Raw genomic sequence first — 19,387 nt, 5'->3', positions numbered from 1 at the left:
GGAAGACTATGATCAATAGTTACTTTATTGACAACCAATAGCTCATCATCTTGGCCATTCTTTTGTGGCTTTTAAGACAACTCAGGAACACAGAAGTCAAACTTCATTTCTTAACTTTTGTGTTTGTATTTTGGAGAAGGGAGAATAAATATAAAGCAAAATAAATATCTAAAATTAGTTTTCATCAAAGAATTAGATGAAATTTCCTACATAAACAAAGAAAAGAACCCACAAAAAGTTTTATTTTGACATAGCTCACAACTAAAACAAACCTCATATGTTTTTCCCTATTTTTTGATTCTTTATTCTTCCTCTTCACAGTAGAGAATAATTTAAAGTTGGGCTAAATGCAAGTTTAAGCAATACATTTTAGGCACAATTGAGGAGCTGAACCTCCCAATATGGTATAGTTTTAGACACTTTTTTTTCCATTAGAGAGAATCTCTGTGTGCCTCGAGTTAGGATGTTCATCACAGCCTACTCACAGTGTGGTGTGTTTCCTACTTACAAAGAATGTGTACAGAAGAAGCACATGCCAACTAACAGAAACCCGAATGCAGAGGTCCTGCAAATGCTATCTTTGTGAAGAGGAAGACGGAAATGTTCCTGTCAGTATTTTGGACCCACATTTTATTCAGTGGAAGTTGCTGCTTTCAAGAAAAATGCACGTATCAATTGTTTTTGCAGACATTTTTGCCTGCAACAAGGAAAGTCTTGGTTCAGTAGGGCTATGGAGGAAAGGGCTTGCCTCCAGGGATTATCGCGTCAGATCTGCCTCATTCTCCATCGCAGATACCATGGCCTGGGCAAGCCATTTTGCCTAGACATTTAGAAGTATGATTTCCTCCAAGGACTTGGTGTGAACAAAATCTCTTGGTATAGATGCAAAGATACAGCATAGACTTCCTTTTTTTTCAATCTAGCCTGTCTCTTGGCAGACCTAATAGAAATAAATCACAAAAAGCACTCCTGTATAACACAGTGTCCCTTCTAGGGAACGTTGCTTCTTCTCTTGTACGTGATATACTTTCCAATATAAACTTGGCCATAGTTTCTTGGGCTTGTGGTTTACCACTTGAAAAATAATGATAACAGCATTTCCTACCCTATAGGAAAGTTGTGCCAATAAATCTATTAAAGATGTCAAAGGATGGAGTTATAGAAACACAAATACTGATACTGTGGCTGGGTACTAGGAACTTTATGTTCTTAAGTATTCATTGTCCAAACATGCAGTCAGGTCTGAAACAACTGAAATTCTCATTTATTCCATCAGCAACTAAGGGACTTGGCACCAGCTACTTAATTGGTGCTAGCTTTAGTCAGTTTTAAAAAAACTCTTGGACGTAATCTGCCAATAAGCCAACAATTAGACATTTTACAGGAAACTATTCCATTGACAAAAATTAAGTTTAGGAAGAAGGAGCTGGAGGGCTGGAACTGGCTGAACTTGACAACTGTGAGGGTAATAAATCTTGACAATAAAAGGGAATGAAATACTTAAGCCAGAAAAGTGAAATCACTAAAAATAAAACTGGAGACAAATTACATTAATCTCCCAGATCTCATTCGAAAATCTGACTGGAAAAATTTCCTGCCATGATAGTTGCAGCATCCCAAGAGAACCACATCTGCCTTCACCCATGCAGCTCCGCCAATCAAGAAGAAAAATAATGAGTGAAGTTCCTTTCCTCATTATGTGAGCTTCAGTTTGTGGCCAAGATAAAACACTCAAAGTGGATAGGAAAACAGTAGTTATGTCCAATAAAAACACCCCTCCAGGATTCCTTCCAGACTCAGAGCCACATTGGAAACAAAACAAAACAAAACAAAACAAAACAAAACAAAAATAAAAACAACACCATCAAATGTATGAAAAAAATAAAAAACAACTTCCAAGCGCAGACTGAAGAACACCTCTGTTCTTCTGCACGGGGCAGAGTCTGGCTCTGGGAGTACAAACATTCACTCTTGCCTCAGACAGCCAGAGACTCTGGACATGAGTAGTCCTTGCACTCATCACACAAGTCGTTAGCACCTTCTGGCAAAACAGGCCTGGTCCTCTCATCAAAAGTGTGAAATGCTCATCAACAGGAGACACAGTGGAGTACCCACCAGTGTCTACATTTCTTTTCCCCTGTCTTCAGCATAAGGTATTTCACCCAAGGCTGAAACACACAATTTACAGAAAGACTGCAGCATGAAGGTGCACACAGTCTTCCTACTTTGTCCCTCCTCCTCCTGACCATGAGAGACCATGGAGCTCCTAAAAGCACAACCTCTCCCATAGCACCTTGGCATGTGCATTGTCCAGGATACACATGCATCAGCCTCACTGTGTGCTAGACCTTGCCATGCTGGGGACAACCCTGTTACCACAAGATCTGACACTTCTCCATGGAGCAGACCAGCACAAAGCAAGTACCTTACTTGATTCACAGAATTGGTGCCACGGGATTAGCGCAACACTGCACTCAGCCTCATTAACATGCCCTTTCTCACCTCTGAGAAGCAGGGCTAATTGCTCTGGATGCAATACTGGCAGATAAAGTCACAGTGTCTTGCTGTTCTGGTGCTATTTTAGTTGATAACAGTCTGAGATTATTCACAGCACACTTTACTGGATACACTAAATGAAATGAGAAATAATGAGGTGAAAAACTTCTTTTGCCTTTTTTTCCATAATTCAGCAAAGGTTTGGGTCATATTCGATTTCAATACAGGGTGAAAGCTGGGGGTCAGGTTTCACTAGGGACAACTCAGCTCTTCTTATCCTAATTGCTCAAGCTGTACTCTTCACGATTTATCCTCTCATCAGTGCTTCAAGGTCTTCAGGGATTTTGGCAAAGATGACTGTGTTATCAGCTGATCTAATGTGGCTTAGGTGCTCTCATTTATCATGGGTGCCTTTCCCTCCCTAATCAAGGTTTTTACAAATTTTTCCAAGCACGAGGTGAATTGTTCCAGTGTGACAATATCTTCTTGTCTAGTTCTATTCTTTCACTTGATCTCTTCACTTTTCTTGTCAATGCTTAAATGTCACTGCAACATGTTGTTCACATGCTCTGAGATCCTGAGAAATTATTATTCTTCTCCAGTGTTTCTGATGCTGACTGTGTCCAGGTTTTTGTGTGTACACCATTTCCATTACACACCTCATTAGGGGCGTGCACCTGCTCCTGTTGAAGGCAATGGCAAAATTCCCACTTACTTCAGTAAAAGCAGGTTTGGACCCAGTGGTATGCCAACTGATAAATTAACTTTCAGACAAAACCCAAAGAGGTAGGAAATTTTCCAGGGATATGATTTGCCATTTGAACAAAGGAAGATTTCTCTAATTGAAGCTGTCAGAAACTTTTCTGTATATAATCAATAGCTCCTTTGTTTATCCACTGCTGAAGACTTAGATGAAAATAGACTCCATAAAACTGTTAATAAATAAAATAAATCACAGTCCAGTAGCTTTTTCATAAAGTGAACTTTATTAATGTAGACACCATTAACACTGAAGACTACAATTGCTTATGATGTAAAGGGATACCTGTTAGTTGAAATGAACAAAAGCACATTGCTGAATGGCCAATATGGATATTCTCCAAGTAATGTCTCTGCGGTAAATTGTATTTCATCAGTGTAGAAGCACAAGGCTTAGAGTTAATCATCTGATACAAGAGAAAACAGAACAAAAAAAAACTGTAAAAGAACATGAGGGAAAACATAAAACATGTTTTTGACCACTGTGGTAATTTTCAAACAGAGCACGTATTTTTTTCTTTCAATAGTTTGGGGACAGAGAATGCAAAATATGGGTTGATATTTCTTTAACATTGTTCTACCATTATTGCTATTTTGATCTTGTGGAGATGCTTTTTCTGTGAGTGTTAGAATGAGATCTTAGCATTTAATGGTTTAAAATAGAAGATAAGCTTTGCCTTTCTCTACAGTCAACATCAGCCCCTCACTTCTGTAACCTAGGGTGTCTTTCCTCAAGCATTCGAATGAATCAGGACACATTTAATGTTGCTTTATAAAATAAAATGCAAGACAATCCACCTTTCTCAACTTTTCTGGAGGTATTATTTTAAATTGAAATATTCAGGAAATAAACATCTGGTCAAAATTTTCAGAAAATAAAAAAATTTTCATACTACTTGTTTGACCCATGACTGGCTATATTGCCAGTCTTCTAATCCCAAACACAAATTGCTACTTTCACTGGTTGCAGAACTGTAATATAGATTAATGTCCACTGAGCTATAGTTTGAAGTGAAATGAATCTCTCTTATGATGCAAACTGAATGTAAGTCCTAGCCTCCAGAAATCGTTCCATTAATGAATTTCTTTCCTACCCCTTCATCAGAAATAATGACCCAAATCTGACAATCTTTATCATATTCTCATGGACCTCATTTAAAAAAATGGAAGTTTCTCTGGGTGAACTATAAGTTCAAATGTATTTTGCTACTGCAGTGAGTTTTATACAACAGCTTGTAGTTCCTCCGTGTTGATGATACTTGTGTGTGGCCATGTTGTTCAGAGCATGAAACATACAAGCTAAACTGGCAGGAGAGGTAAAACTGAAAGAAACTCTGCTCGGTGCTCTGCAAGTACCAGATCTGGTAGCATCGTTTGACTCATTGTCAGCACTGCACAACCCCCAGGTTTCACTCCACCAAGGAACCTTTGTCTCCAGCCTTTTTGTGTTGATGAGTCTAGTGGAAGGTCGGTTGCCATGACTGCACATCACATCCCTTTTCTACTTGATATTGTGCTTCGTAGTGTTTATTATGGAGTGATTCACATATCAGTTGCACCAGGTAAGAAAGTCTGAATCTTGACCTTAGTGATTTGAAAGGTAACTGCCATAGAGAGTATGAAACAGATCTTCACACCCTCTGCTAACCATACCTTTCATTAATGACTTGATGAGTGCTTCGGCAGAGCGCAGGCTTTCAGCAGACATCAGCTCAGCTTCCTTATTTTGGTTTTCATAACAAAAGTCAATGAAATCTCCTTCCCTTTACTAACAAATACCTGTGGGCTATTGGAAACATAAACGTGAAAGTCCCAGGAATTGCCTCTATAATGCTTTTCACTATAACATTGCGTTCCATATAAGGTTATTGTATTTTGACTATCAGATACGTTGATCTTCCTGAGAAACCAAGTCAATTTTACTGTGCACTTCACACACAATACACTGATTCCTTGGCTCCTGAGAACAGACTAATTGAGAGGGTGTGCTGTATTAAAGAACACAATTTGCCTAAAAAGATTACCATCTAGCTCATTAATTTTACATTACCATACCATGGTTCTATTGACGTTATCACAATGCTTTCTACAACTACTTACTGCAATCACAAAAATGCACAGAGATCACAGAGCCATTAAGGTGATGAAAAGATTTTGAGAGATGTTATTATTTATTTATGTTATAGCAATGCCTCCTGGTCTTCAGCAATATTGGGACCCACCGTGCCAACCCAGAAAATGTGTTCCCTGTCCTGAAATATTAGAGCATAATTTCTCCTCAAAGCAACACAAGTATGACACAAACAACTAGGAAGAAGAAAAATGCAGTACTTATGAGCTGCATTTAAATAAACCAAATATTTACACAACTGGAGTTCTTATATGCATTTTATAAATGTGCATTATAGGATAATTACAAGAACTGTTGATAAATTATAGGAGTGAGCAACAGCAGGGTGGAAGTGACTCTGCTGAAAGTTTTCATCAGAAAGAGGCAACCTAGGATGGTATTTGAGTGACAAGAATTCAAATGGATCAGATAGATCTCATCAGTGAAACCAATGCTGCAGGGTTAACACAATTAGATATTTCTGAATGAAAATGGCAATATTACAATAATTTGTGAAGTGTCTTAGACAAGGAACTAGATTAACGGGGTATGAGACAGTGTATGTGAGCATCAGTATTCTGAGGGATGCTCTGGGAGAAGCCAAGGAGATTCTATCAGCAGAGGTTTGAAGGAGTCAGAAAGGATACAGGTCCCTTCTGATCAAAAGCCAATGCCGACCTGGTCTAATGGAAGTATTTCCATTTTACAGAGACTTCTCAAATTCTGAGAAAGTTCTCTTTTCCTTTCAAAATGAAATGGTAAGCAGAAAGTGGAAATTTCACTTGCAAATTAACTGTAGTAAGATTCCGCTGGAAAGGATCAAAATATTTCGTTGTGAAAAATTGGGGTGAAATTCTGCAGCACAACCATATGTGCCCAGCACCATCTGAGACACCCACAACACCATTTGGAAGGTGCACAAGCTGTGAGGTACCTGGCATGGGCTTTCTGAATGCAGCAAGTTCGGAGTTCTGGTATTTACAGCTGAGCTCCCTTCTCTCCACAGCAATGAGTCTGAAGCCACAAGATCACCAGCTCAGAGGAGGACCTCCGAGGTTGCCAGACATCACATTGCAGAGCCAGGAGCTAAAGTCCTCAAGGCTTTCAGGCTCCTTGCTGCAGGGGCAGAAGACTAGAGCAATGAGATTTGCTTTTGCCCAGCTCATCACAATAATTCTGCACAACGTGCTACAACCTTCCCATTACTCTCAGTCTTACCATGTCCCTCTGGCCACAACAATATCAAAAGGTCTGATGAACAACACAATGGCTCTGCACTTGGTTGTTGACCACCCATCTAGCATTGAGAGACCACCACTCATGAGGAGATGGTGCTCCTGGGATCCCTGCTCCCTCTTAGGAGCCACTTCAGATTAAAGAATGTCATGTGAAAAGGAAGCTGAGCCTGAAGACTTCAGATTCCACCTGCAAAACAGAGCCAAGACTCCTATGGTTCATGCATGTATGGCAGGGAGTCTGCCAGCTCACAACAAATCCAGCTCCAGGGCACTGGCCTGACAGAGTTTCTCCAAATGGTAGATTCTGCAAAACACAGTTGCTTTGAAGCCACTAGCAGCCCATAAAATGAGCTGGCAGGAACTCAGGCTTGTTGCTATCAGAAACCCACCTGTGTTTCTCTTGTAGTTCATCAAAACCAACGTACTTCCAGAAGACAATCTGGATTTCATAATAGAAACTCAGTTGGAAATACCCAATACGCTTGAACAGGAAGGTCAAGCAGTAAAGAGAAGAGATAAGGAAAAATTAGACCTCTTAATCAGCTTCTCCCTGTGGCTAGACATACGCAATAAAAATATAGTGAAATAATCTGTAAAGAACCAACAGCAAGGAAATACATATATTTTAAACTACTATTCATCCTCATAGCTTTTTATACTTAAAAAAAAATGTCTTTATAGTTCTACCATAAATCTTCCTGCAGTACAATCTGGGGCATTACACAGCATTAGCTTACCCACAGTATCTGGTATTGGGTTTTATTTTCCCCTCGCTAGTGCTATCTTTACTCAGAAGAGATGCAGCTGTGATGATGCTCCTAAAGACATTTGTCCTTCTGTCTCACAGACATGGTTTCAATTAAGTTTAATTACAACCCCTGTCGTTTCAGACCAAAGTCTGTTTCACACCGTGTGTAGCTTCTATTGCAGGACAGTTCAAATCTGAAAGCTCTGCAGCAAGAACAGAAAAAGTGCTGCCATCTGAAAGCTCTGCAGAGAGAATAGACATATTGCTGCCACACCAACAGTATTATTTGCAGTGATGATGGGTCATATTAAAAGTCTTTTTTTATATATATATTTTTTGAGGCTTATTCAGGGCTCCACTACTGCAACCTGTAAGCAAGGAAAAAGATGGACTGAGTAAAAGATGAAAGCAGCTCTCCTGAGGCAGATTTTTATCATGAATCTCACTGTCTGATGCTTTTTTGGAACCCCCAGCTCCTGCTGTCAGTTGATTATAAAGACACAATTCCTTTATTCTTAAAAAAAAAGAAAAAGTTATTATCACTGGCAATTACAGAGAAAAGTCATGAAAACATGACTGAAGTATTCCTGCAGGGCTCCAAGAAGGAGGCAAGGGAAAAGAGTTCAGCAATTATTTCTCTGACGCCCTTATTCTAAGGAAAACTCAAGGTTTTGGAAGAACTTTGGACTGTAAACAAGCATCTAAAAGGAATGAAGCAAAGCATAAATCTCATGCCTAAAAGTTTAAGAGTAGGTAGTCAGTTCTTCAGTGCTGAAAATGGAGGCTTTGGCAAAGATGCTGCTACAATCATGGTGGATTCGTGCAGCCCTCAGCCAACTCCAAGCTTAACTTCTGCACAGCAGCCAGATGGAGGCAGGGCTGGGTACTCTGGGTACACCCAGGTTTTAATCTCACCACTGATACTTGTTTTTCAGAACCCCAGATCTGCTGAGATGAATTATGGGGATGTCGCACTCTCTCCTCTGAAACACAGAAAATGTCATGAAAAAATCTATGAAGTAAATGCAAATCCACCTTTTGAATAGGCCAGACACATGGCACCATATTAGGAGCTCTGTTGCTTAGGCACCAGACAAATCATTTTTGAATTTGTTGACACCATGTACAGGATCCATATAAAGCCAAGCACAGAATCCAGGAACAAACTGAAAAGGAAAAACAAGCAGCATTTTCTCTCAGCAGCGATTACAGCCACATGGCAATCTTGGCTGCCATGTAAAAAACATTCATTAGCCTATTTAACCAAAATTAGCTATGAAAATGTACTCTGAGTTTTCTTCCCCCACATTGGTAAGGTGTCTTTTAATGTAAGTGTTATCTAACCAATTTAAAGCAATTTTTCCTGTAAATGGTATCATTATTATCATTATGCTAGAAAAGGTTAGGTCATGATTTTTCTCAGAGTTCTCAGAATCACATTTAACTTGATAAAATGTCAGAAAAAAAACCCTCATATCTTAGATTCACTGAGGTGCAGTAAATTAACATCAAAAAGTAAAGCAGAGAACATCCTTTTGGGCAAAACAGAAGCGATAAACTGCAGTTACAGATACATACCCCCACAAATACCTTTCTTCTCAGACAAATTGAATCAATATCCCAGCTTCAATAGCAAATATTTCAAATGACCTGACCTGTCCATGTCTCACACTCTGGTCCTAGCTCCTCCAAAAATAGAAAGTTGTTCTAAGATGCAATCCTGAGTTTAAGACACTGAAACAAAGTACCCTTATGTCAGACTTTGCACACTTCCCCTCCATCTCTATAATGTGATGCATCAATCTATAATCTATAAGAGCTGGGTCTCTTTAGTTTGGAGAAGGGGAGACTGTGACCTTATTAATGTTTACAAATATATAAAGGCTGAGTGTCACGAGGATGGAGCCAGGCTCTTCTCGGTGACAACCAATGGTAGGACAAGGGGTAATGAGTTCAAACTGGAACACGGGAGGTTCCACTTAAATTTGAGAAAAAACTTCTTCTCAGTGAGAGTGACAGAACACTGGAACAGGCTGCACAGGGAGGTTGTGGAGTCTCCTTCTCTGGAGACATTCAAAACCCGCCTGGACACCTTCCTGTGTAACCTCATCTGGGTGTTCCTGCTCCGGCAGGGTATTTGACTAGATGATCTTTTGAGGTCCCTACCAATCCCAAACATTCTGTGATTCTGTGATTTACCACCATGTGTAGACTTTTGTTGCAAATATATATATGTAGTTGAATGAGATATTTTTGGAATATTTTTTCCTTTTATTCCAAAAAATACCTTTTAATGACATTTGTTTCACACTCCTGCTGAAGACAGTGGAGATTATTAGTTTCAGTAGAGTTGAAGTTTCATCATTTCCTCTTTGGTAACCACACATTTATCATAAGAGAACAAGAAAACACCAGTGCTGAACCACAGCACTGCTCCATCTAGCTCAGTGTCTTTTCTCTAGCAGATAACAACAAGGTAAGCACAAAGTGACGCCCAAAACACAATCCAGCAATTTGCAACACACTGTTTCCTTAGCTAAGGATGATATCCTTTAACTTATTAGCCCTCACACTAAATATTTTTCTACTTGCTTTTCGACCTCCATAAACTTTTAGCATCTCCAATATCCTGTGGCAAGAAATTCCACAGCTGACTTACATGCCATGTGGACCTTCTCCTCCTTCATGTTGAACCTTTCAACTGCTAGCTTGTAGTATAGCTGGTCTCCTAGACCCTGTGTTGCAAGAGATCCATGCTCATCTTCTCTACACCTCGCATTATTTTATACACACTTGTCATAGTCCATCTGAAGTGGGTTTATTCCAGTCCAAAGAGTTATTTGGACTGGATACTTAGCTAAAACTTAAATGGGGAGCTGAGATTGCCCATGCTATTCAAGATGCAAATAAATAATTAATTAATAAAGTAGTGTAATATTTTCTGGTTTATTTTCTATCTTTTTCCTAGCATTCAATACTCGATTTGTCTTTTGACTACTAATGAACACTGAGCTGATGTTTGCACAGAACTGTCTCTTATAACTGCACAATTTCATTCCTGAATTCCTCATCGGCTCAGACCTTGTAATTTTATAGGTGAAGTTAGAAATCTTACCTGTGAGCATCACTTTGCATTAACTATATTGAATTCATGTACTATTTTATTGTCTAATCATTCAGTATCATAAGATTCTTCTACAACATTTTATCCATGTTGGCTGTCATTTCTAATGCCCTGAATAACAGTCCCATCAACGAGCTTTATCACCCCACTCTTTACTTCCTCAATAACTGCTTATTGTTTAATCTCTGCTGCTTGCAGTTTCAAGTGTTAAGTGGCATGAGTTGTGTATGATTACAACACAGTACATCAGGAAGGAAAGATTCAGAAGAATTATTGCACAATATTTCTGTTCCTTTTATCACCTTTCCCTCTTCTCCATCTGTCCTATGTTCTCCCTGTTTGCAATACTCTGTAGAGAAAAATTATATGTCATTCAAAGAAATTACACTGATAGCTGTTCTCTGAAAAGAACATTTGGATAATTAAAAGGTGACTTCTCTTTGTTCTGGAGACTGTTCTAACTGAGCTAGAACCTGGGGGATATCTGAAAAAGAAGTTTGAATGTAGATATAAGGAGAATCATCATTTTGTTCATTTAGTATGATGTTCTGACAGAATCAACTGCAGTTTTCTTCTTACTGTCTTGTGGGCTGACAAGAAATCTCTCCAAGGCCAGAACAAAGAATGCTCCAGGGACTTGACAGCACACAGGATTTATGTAGCAGCAGACCATCATCCTATTCAGAAGCATTTAGCCAGAGTAGTTTGCCTTGCCTCTGCATCCAATTTCCATCAGTCAGAAATGTCAAGGGACCAGAGGATTTAAGAGCAGACAGTAACCTTTGTTTGGGGGGTGGTTTATTCATTCACAACATGCAGCAAATACGAGTATGCACTTTAAAAGACAGGAAAAAAAATACAAAATTGTTTTCAAATCTGACTGGCAATGGCTTGTTGAAAGAAGTCTCATACTTACACTCCTGAGAAATACAATCTTCAGGATTCCTGTTTTCCCTAGGTCTGATGACAAGAAGATGTTCCTCTTACATTTTGTCACCTAAAGTCCTCTCTCTGAGTATTGGACTTTGGCTAAATTTACCCAGACAGAAAATCTGTGAACCCCACAGCTCAGACACTTTGTGATTTGGTACTCATTTTAGCTTTCATTACAGTTTAAAGAAAACTTTATCTGTCCTTATATAACATGCAATTTTATCTATTTATTTATTTTTAAGCAAAGTTTTGCCATTTCTCCTGAGGTTGTTTTCCTTTCAGTAAATCATATGTATCTAATGATTTCAAAGTTTTCTGCAGAAGAAATGTATTAATCAGCCATGTTTATCACACATGAATGGAGCCAGGATAAGGTCATTCCTTTATTGTATAAGGGTTGCATAAGTTTTGTGTAAATTAGACTCTCTCTCTATATATTATAAAAACAGATTGTATTTGGAGTAGTTAAATTTTTTATGTGACCATCATCTTAGTGTAGTTTATGACCTACTTAGGTCACTCGTATTCTCTAAGAACAAGCACCTTTAATTCAGTCCCACTCACCAACCCACCTAACTGGATGACAATTGTTTATATTATCAAAATTGAGAGAGACATCACAGGAATTTTGGTTTTGGTTTTACAGTTTTGTCAGCAACTCTTCACAGGTGTTATGCAACTTGCGCTTTCTATGAGCATCCTTCTGAGTATTTACTTCAGCCTGCACATTTTGACTTGTAACAAAGGTTGTAAGTATCAGAGTTGAAAGCCTGATTTTTTTATTCATAAGCAGCTTTTGCAGTCAATGTTTAGCCTGAAAATGATACTGAGTTTGCCTTGAGAGTGGAAAATAGCAATTTAAGCAAAATCACCAATTGTCATGCACCAAAAACAAAACAAAACAAAACAGAAGTATTTGTGTGACTAGTCAATGAACTGAAATGAAAATTCCTATTTGATGTATTAGGCTTCTCAAAGATTGTCTAATGAAGATTATAGTGACTCCCTCTTTGTATTATTACTAGATGTATTCGAAAAACTAATTTTGCTGTGTTTCTCTGCAAATAGTCTTTGTTGACCACAGGGCTCATCAGCTACTTCTTTAACATTTCAGCAAGCATGACATTTTAATTCTCTTTTCCTTCCAAGAACTGTCGCTTCCAGAATACCCTTGTTGAAAACACCATTAAATGCACAAAAAGATATCTCAAAGCATGCATATGGGACCATGTAGAATAAACCCTCAAGCTCACCTTTATGTTATGAAAACCCACTGTTTGTTGCAGGTGGACAGACTAGACTTTTCCCTCTCTCCTTTGAGGACAAAAAAAAAATGGCAGCTGTACCTAGCACAAGGCATTGCCATCTGTATGCATTAGAGTAAGCCAATTTAATTCTTAGGATAATAGGACTTTCCAAGCTTCCAAAGCTACAGGCAAAAAAAATATATATATATATATATTCCACTTTGTTTTCTCAGATCCTAACCTTGATTTTCCTCCCAACTGAAATGATTGCCTTAATGGTAAGTATTAATATTGGTATGTTTTTTTTGTGAACACTTATTTTTAAACAAATAAAGAAAGACAAGGAAGGTCATCTGGCTCTTTTTGGGCCCTAGGAGAACACAGCATTCCCAGAAAATCAGTTTCTCTATTAAAAATGTGCACAATAAAATGAATGGCAAAGGGAGAGAAATCAGGAGAAGAGCTACTTTGTGTTTCATTTTGACAGAAAAAAATCTGTATCAACCAAATGAGGTTTTTGCTGTAACATAATTCAGATGAGTCATAATGTTGATTCTTATACCGAATGCATCAGAGTCTCTGTGAGATAGCAAGTTCAGACCCATAGTTGTGAGAATTATTTATCAGTCTGAGCTGAACAAGACATCATTCACTTAACAGAAATTAGAAGTAGCTGCCTTGGCAGAGTTTGCCTGTGGAATTACAAGAGGATGGGCAAGAATTCTTATAAAGCTGAAGAAGTCTGTTTACTGACTTGAGCAGACTTTGAAGGGAGTCTCTTTGCATTCTGCTTGCAGAGCTCTGTGCACAGAGTTATCCTTATCTTTAAATGAACAAATGCTGAAAATCTTCTGCCCTACCAGCCTGTCTCAGCAGAGCAGGATAAACGTGCTCAGCTGAATGCACAGTTAACTCTTTTCACTAGAGCTTTACATGTGGACAGTAATTTCCATCTTTACTTTTAATGATTTGTTTCAGTTTGAAATTCCTGTTGCCTTCATAAGGGACTTAGCAAGATTTTGTATTCTTGCTTTGGCTTCTTTTAATCCAAATGAAACAATACATGCTCATTAAAAAGCTAAATATGCTTTACTTTGCCCAGTGTAATAACCCCATTTTAAATGGCTGAAATCATAAGGCACTTTTTTAAGATGTGAAACTGAGTTTGCATTGTGACTGTTGCTACTTTTATTCCTCATGAAAATGTTACTCAGAAAAGAGTTATATATTCTACACAGATAAGTGCATAGTTTCATTTTGTAGTGCTCATGGCAGCAAAAATTATAGCTAACTTATCAGTCTTTAATATAATTCATTGTTTTCCCTCATTCATAATTTTTTTGGAAGAAGATCCTATGGACTTGCTAATTTCAATGCTTCCATTATAACCTTTCCTAAGGAAACATGTTTTCTCCCATTTTAAATTATGCTTTTAACACAGCATAAGCTACTATTGAATACGCAATAAAACAATAACAGCTGATCAAAACACTTGTAAATTTGACATATTGCAAATCATGAGAAAAGTAACTCTTTAAGTCCAAATTGCAGAAAAATATTTGAAAATAACATGATATCTTGCATGAACAATGCTAGATAAGGATCAGTATATTAGTCTTATCTATAATATTAGTTCTAGCACTTGTAACCTATCATAACACTTCCTCTGTTTGGCCAACAAGCTTTGAGCTTACGTCAGGAGCCTAGAAGACAATTTCATGAGGATGCTTCATGTCCACTAGGGATTGAAGCCCATCTTTTGTTATTGTTGCTATTAATCACTGTCTTTATTAAACTTAGCTGCACTTCAAGCCATTAACATGCTAACAATGGCAAAACCAATCCTGGAACCCATAGCTTTATCTTCAGTATTTCTTTTCTTCCTCATTTGCTTTATCCTCTGGTGGTGCTCTGTGTCACTTAGGGAGGTGTAACTTACCCATAGAGAGCCAGAACCCCAGCTGCAGCTCCAGGTCAAACATCCCTCTCTGCAGCCCCTCAGCATGGCTGGCAGGGAAGCCAGTGATGGACAAAGCCACGGGACAGGGAGAGGACAACAGGGGCAGAAAATCGCAGAGAGAAGAGAGTCAGCAAAGAAAGAGGTGACAAGAAGGAATGGTGTAGAAAAGTGGGAGAGTAAGAATAAAAAAAGACTGTGATAATTGCTCAGAACATAGAAGCAGCTCTCCTAAAATGGAAGGAGAAAATAAGAGTTGCTAGGTTAACAGGACTGGATACAGGACTTTCATCCTAATACATACCAGGAGTAGAAGCTTTGTCAAGCCTTCCACACACTTCAGGGAAATAATGTCTCCTCTCTTTAAGGGTGCTGAAACTCTGCTCAAAGCTCTGATTTTGATTTTTAGAAAATAATGTAGAAGGGAGAGCAACGCAAGAAGTCTAAGAGCAGAAGGAAATACCCTTATTGTGTCTGTCCCAGCCATGCTTCTATAGTTTTCCACTATGCTCTTTTAATATGGCTTGAGCCCAGCCTGCAAACTGCTAGCACTTATTCAAGTGAGGCAGCTATTTCATCAATGAAGTCAGTAAAGAAGAAGCAAGCCAAAACCCAAAACGCCAGACTAAAAATCCTGTTCACTCTCAGTCACTCAGCATTCACTTCCCTGGTCCTGACAAGGTCATAATTTCCCTGAGGTAGCTCCTGGGCAGCCAAGCCAACATAAAGATCAGATTTTAAGCATTAAATGTAACAGTGAGGGGGGAAAAAAGAAACTTCAGTGAAGGCAGAACACAGTCCTTGAATTTATTTTGACATCAGACTTCATCTCTTTGTTTCCACTAGCCACCTCTTTACTTGTTAAAGAGATCTGATCTTAACAGCTTATCATGCTTTTATATCCTCCCTCTATAATTATAGTTCATTTGTTTTGACCAAATTACGTCTAACTACACCTGATATTTTATATGCAGTAACTTTCTCACCTGGTTAATTTTGGCTGGAATTACAGGAACTAATGAAACACATGACTCTAAAATAATATAATTACTTTGATATCCTTAAGCCAATTGAATTCTTCTCTTCTTGCAATTCAACCTGAATATGACATTTATTTTTCTATTTAATTTCTGCTGTGTACAGCACAAAAGCAAACAAACAAACAAACAACACAGAACACCTTCCTTGGATCTAAGCATCTTTTATAACAGCCTAAGAAAGAAGCAACTTAAATCTTTGTTTCTCATGGTTAAATTTTCTTGCAAAATTGCATGCATTACTGAATTTTTCCAGTGACAGAATGATGATATTCAGATTGTCCAGTATAATATGTAGAGACTTTAAATAGGTGAATGAACTTTCCTGTCAAAAGCAACTTCATTTTTACAGACCAATCAAAGGGACACTGTCAAGGTTGTTAAGTATTAACTTTTCCATAAATTAGCAGTTGTTCCATTTGAAAGTACTTATGTTAAAAAGACACTGTCAACTTTAAAAAGTCACATTTAAACTCGATATGAATGCAGTGTGCTTTTAATTAGTGAGTTTGAAGATCTTAGGGATAATGTTTTATTTTCCTTTAATTTTTGGCAGGAGCTGGGTAGGAATTGCTTTCCTGGCTTTCATGATACATCACCCTGTAAAGTTTTCAACTGGGTGACTGGCAAGAGCGTAATCCTTTCTAAAGTGACTTCTGACATTTTTTCAAAGGTAATTCTTCACTTAAAGATGCAGATTTCAGTGGCAGCAGAAGGGATGCTTATTTAAATGGCAGACAGTGTTTATCTAAATTTTAGATTTCTAAATACTTCTGCAAATTGAGTCATTGAGTGCTTAAGAACCTGTGCCACTGTCAGGCAGTGAGATCCATATTCCTGAGTCCTTTTAGTGCCTTTAAAGTTTTATTCTCCTGAAAAATTCTTTTTCTTGTTGCACTGTTGCAACAGTGACTGAGACTTGACTCCTGGAGCTGCTTCCCTGAGCAGTTAAGTGCCTTCACATCCTGAATGAAGTCAGAGAGTTAAAGCATCCTGCTTAACAAAGGACACACACCTGCCACTGTTACAAACCAACACTATCTGATACATGACAATGTAAAATTTGCTCATGTTCCAAATCTGTTTCCCATGAAAAGTTTAGCAAATTGGATACAATTTTAAAGGTAAAGTTCATGCTACTCTGGGAGAAATGGTTGTATTTCTGTCACACCCTATTTTGTAGGCTCACACAGAAGAATTTTGGTCCATGTTGAAACCATTTCAAAGAAAGCTGATGCACACAGATGACCATAAATGCCAGGCTTCTTTTACGTAGTCAACAATATGGTTGAATCTGTGAGAATTTTTCTCATCTATTAAAAAGCACGAGATTCAAGTGGGTAATTTAGAAGCCAAATGAATCCACCAGTAATTCTTTCCCGTTAAGAGTGACTGACAGTTGCCTACAACTGCCCTTTACCAAGTGATATTGCAGCTCTGGGAGACATTCTGTGAAAGTCTCAAATTCAGGAAAGACGGAATTGCTGCAGAGGAGATGAAATCCATACAATGTGAGCTCTAGTTACATGTTCATTTTTTATTCCAGCTCTCCCAACAACCACTTACTGATGCCCTTTTACTCACCTTTGGTATCTTCCTTTACAGAGCCTTGCTCTTTTTTTTCAGACAATGTAATTCCACTGGATTTAGTATCTGTGAATAGACCACTGTCAGTCAGCAAAGTTACCATGGTCATTCAGAGAAGGCTGCCATGCAACCAGTTCTATTTTTAAATAGAACAAATCTGTTTGATATGAATACTAGAACTAGATTCACTCCAATCAATTTTCTGGAATTCTCTAGCTTACTTTGGAAACAATCTGAGGTTTAGATGGCTACCAGCTCAGGACCTCCCATGCCACTCCTAGATCTACTGCTGAATTTAACTAGCCAGGTTTTTGTTTATCATCCCATACATGTCTTGCAAGGCTTAGCATGACAACTACCAAACACTCACAAAAAAGCAGATAGTCATGAATTAAAAATCGCAGACTGTCACTTCTCACTCTGCAAGCTGCCTGGTTTTCTTTCATTATGCCTTGTAAAATTACTTCTTCTTCTGACATTGGTTCCAGTGTTTTACTGAACAGAATCATACACCTGGTGTTTATCTACCCACTGGAAGAGACATTTGGGTGTGTTGTAAGAGTAACACGCTTACCAGGGAAAACCTTTCTCAACAGACTCTTAGTCCAATGCCAATAGACTGGGCTTTGTTAGCTAGGCAATTATTCTGTCTCATAATCATACTTTAAAATAAGTTTTTTACATAAAAAGTGTTACCACACTACCCTTATTCCTGGTGACTATTATCTCCATTTCTGCCAGACGCAGCGGCCTTATAAATGTTCAGTATCATCTCATATCTTCTAATCGTAATGTATGTTTCATTTGCCACATTGAAACAGAATTACCTCAACCCACTTTATCAAATCTCTCTGGAGAATCTGATTTTAACCTGACATGTTGGGTCCATTAGAGACTGTAATTATTTTGAGTTAGTTGTAGAGGTATGGAATTAGGAAGGATATGTTGAGTTGTGACAGACTGTATCAGGGTCAGACGTGAGGTTATAAGAAGGAGGGTGTGGGGCATTTCTTTTCCCCTTTAATAGAACAATTAACACTTAGCTTAATCAATCCTGCATTTTTGAATGTCTTGCTGATAGGTCATGCACCATTACATCAGCATGTGAGAGATAACCAATGCAAATAGGTCATTGGATGTCACCTCAGTGGCATCTTAGTGTAAATCTAGTAAGGTTTAAATGTAAAAGAAGAGCACCAGGATGAACAAGAGAGGAAGAATCACAGATTCAGAAAACTTTATTAGCTAGAAAGAATTGTTTTTTTAAGTAAGATAAGCAGCATAGCACTGACACCACCACTGATGTCTGGGTACTGATATAGCTGGAGATCTCTAAATCTAATAATAACTATAGAAATATCTTTGAACACTAAATGTCATTTTGCAGTTCATTGTCGATGGGTTAACAGAGGTTTTTCCCGTTTATTAAAGAACAAAGAGGCGGCAAGCCCAGCTTTATTTGTTTAAATACTACTGAGTGGTGAATTTAAATGACTGTCTTTTCACACAGACACAGTATGAGGAAAGTTCATCCCAATGGTGAAGACATGGCTGCAAAGAAAAGTGATCTGTTTCCAGTTGGGGCACAGGCATCCCAGCACATGGTTGCACTAGTGCAGTGTGAGGAAGGGTACGGGCCTGCAGAGACCGAGTGGAAACCCCTGAGTGCACATTTTTATTTTGTAGTGTCCTGCTGTGAATGCCAGACAACTTCTGCACGTCCCTGCCCCATTGTGTGTGTCATCAATGCGCTGCAGTCCCTCCAGAGTGTCCATGACCCTGCTTTTGGTGTTGAGAGCCTCTCACCAAGATTGGGCCTCCAGCCCCCAGTAACTGCTAACTACATTTGAGCATGTTCACCGTGTGCTTCACTGAAAAGATAAATATTTGGCATGCAATGGTTAAATTTTGCTGCTGAGTGGGGCTTCTCCACTGTTTGCCCCAACGTGGGTTGTCCCACTGTGGTCCCTCCTGCTTCCACCCACACAGCTGCCTGTTTATCGCCCATCTCCTGTCCCCAAGCAACTCAAATGCTGTCAGGTGAAAGGAAGCAAGATCACACCTTACCCACTCTGCTGATAGTCGTTTATCTGCACAGGTCCTCAACTAATATCAAGAAGTACAGCCTAATAATGGGTGTGGAAAATTAAC

The 19,387-nt window shown here is 38.6% G+C and overlaps 1 long non-coding RNA gene across 1 annotated transcript in view; it reads right to left on the bottom strand.

Annotated features, from left to right (window-relative positions):
* Positions 1–2,377: 2,377 nt before the first annotated feature.
* Positions 2,378–19,387, bottom strand: part of LOC110359965 (uncharacterized) — a 30,699-nt gene continuing 13,689 nt past the window's right edge. The window contains exons 2-3 of the long non-coding RNA XR_002415561.2: positions 17,234–17,302; positions 2,378–14,843 (exon numbers count right to left, since the gene is read on the bottom strand). This is a non-coding gene — a long non-coding RNA (uncharacterized LOC110359965). The remainder of the gene's footprint in view (positions 14,844–17,233; positions 17,303–19,387) is intronic.

Source organism: Columba livia, chromosome 2, assembly GCF_036013475.1.
Source record: "Columba livia isolate bColLiv1 breed racing homer chromosome 2, bColLiv1.pat.W.v2, whole genome shotgun sequence".
NCBI classification, from domain to species: Eukaryota; Metazoa; Chordata; class Aves; order Columbiformes; family Columbidae; genus Columba; species Columba livia.
The sequence above is the reverse complement of the archived record's forward strand: the minus strand, read 5'-3'. Positions and strand labels throughout refer to the sequence as shown.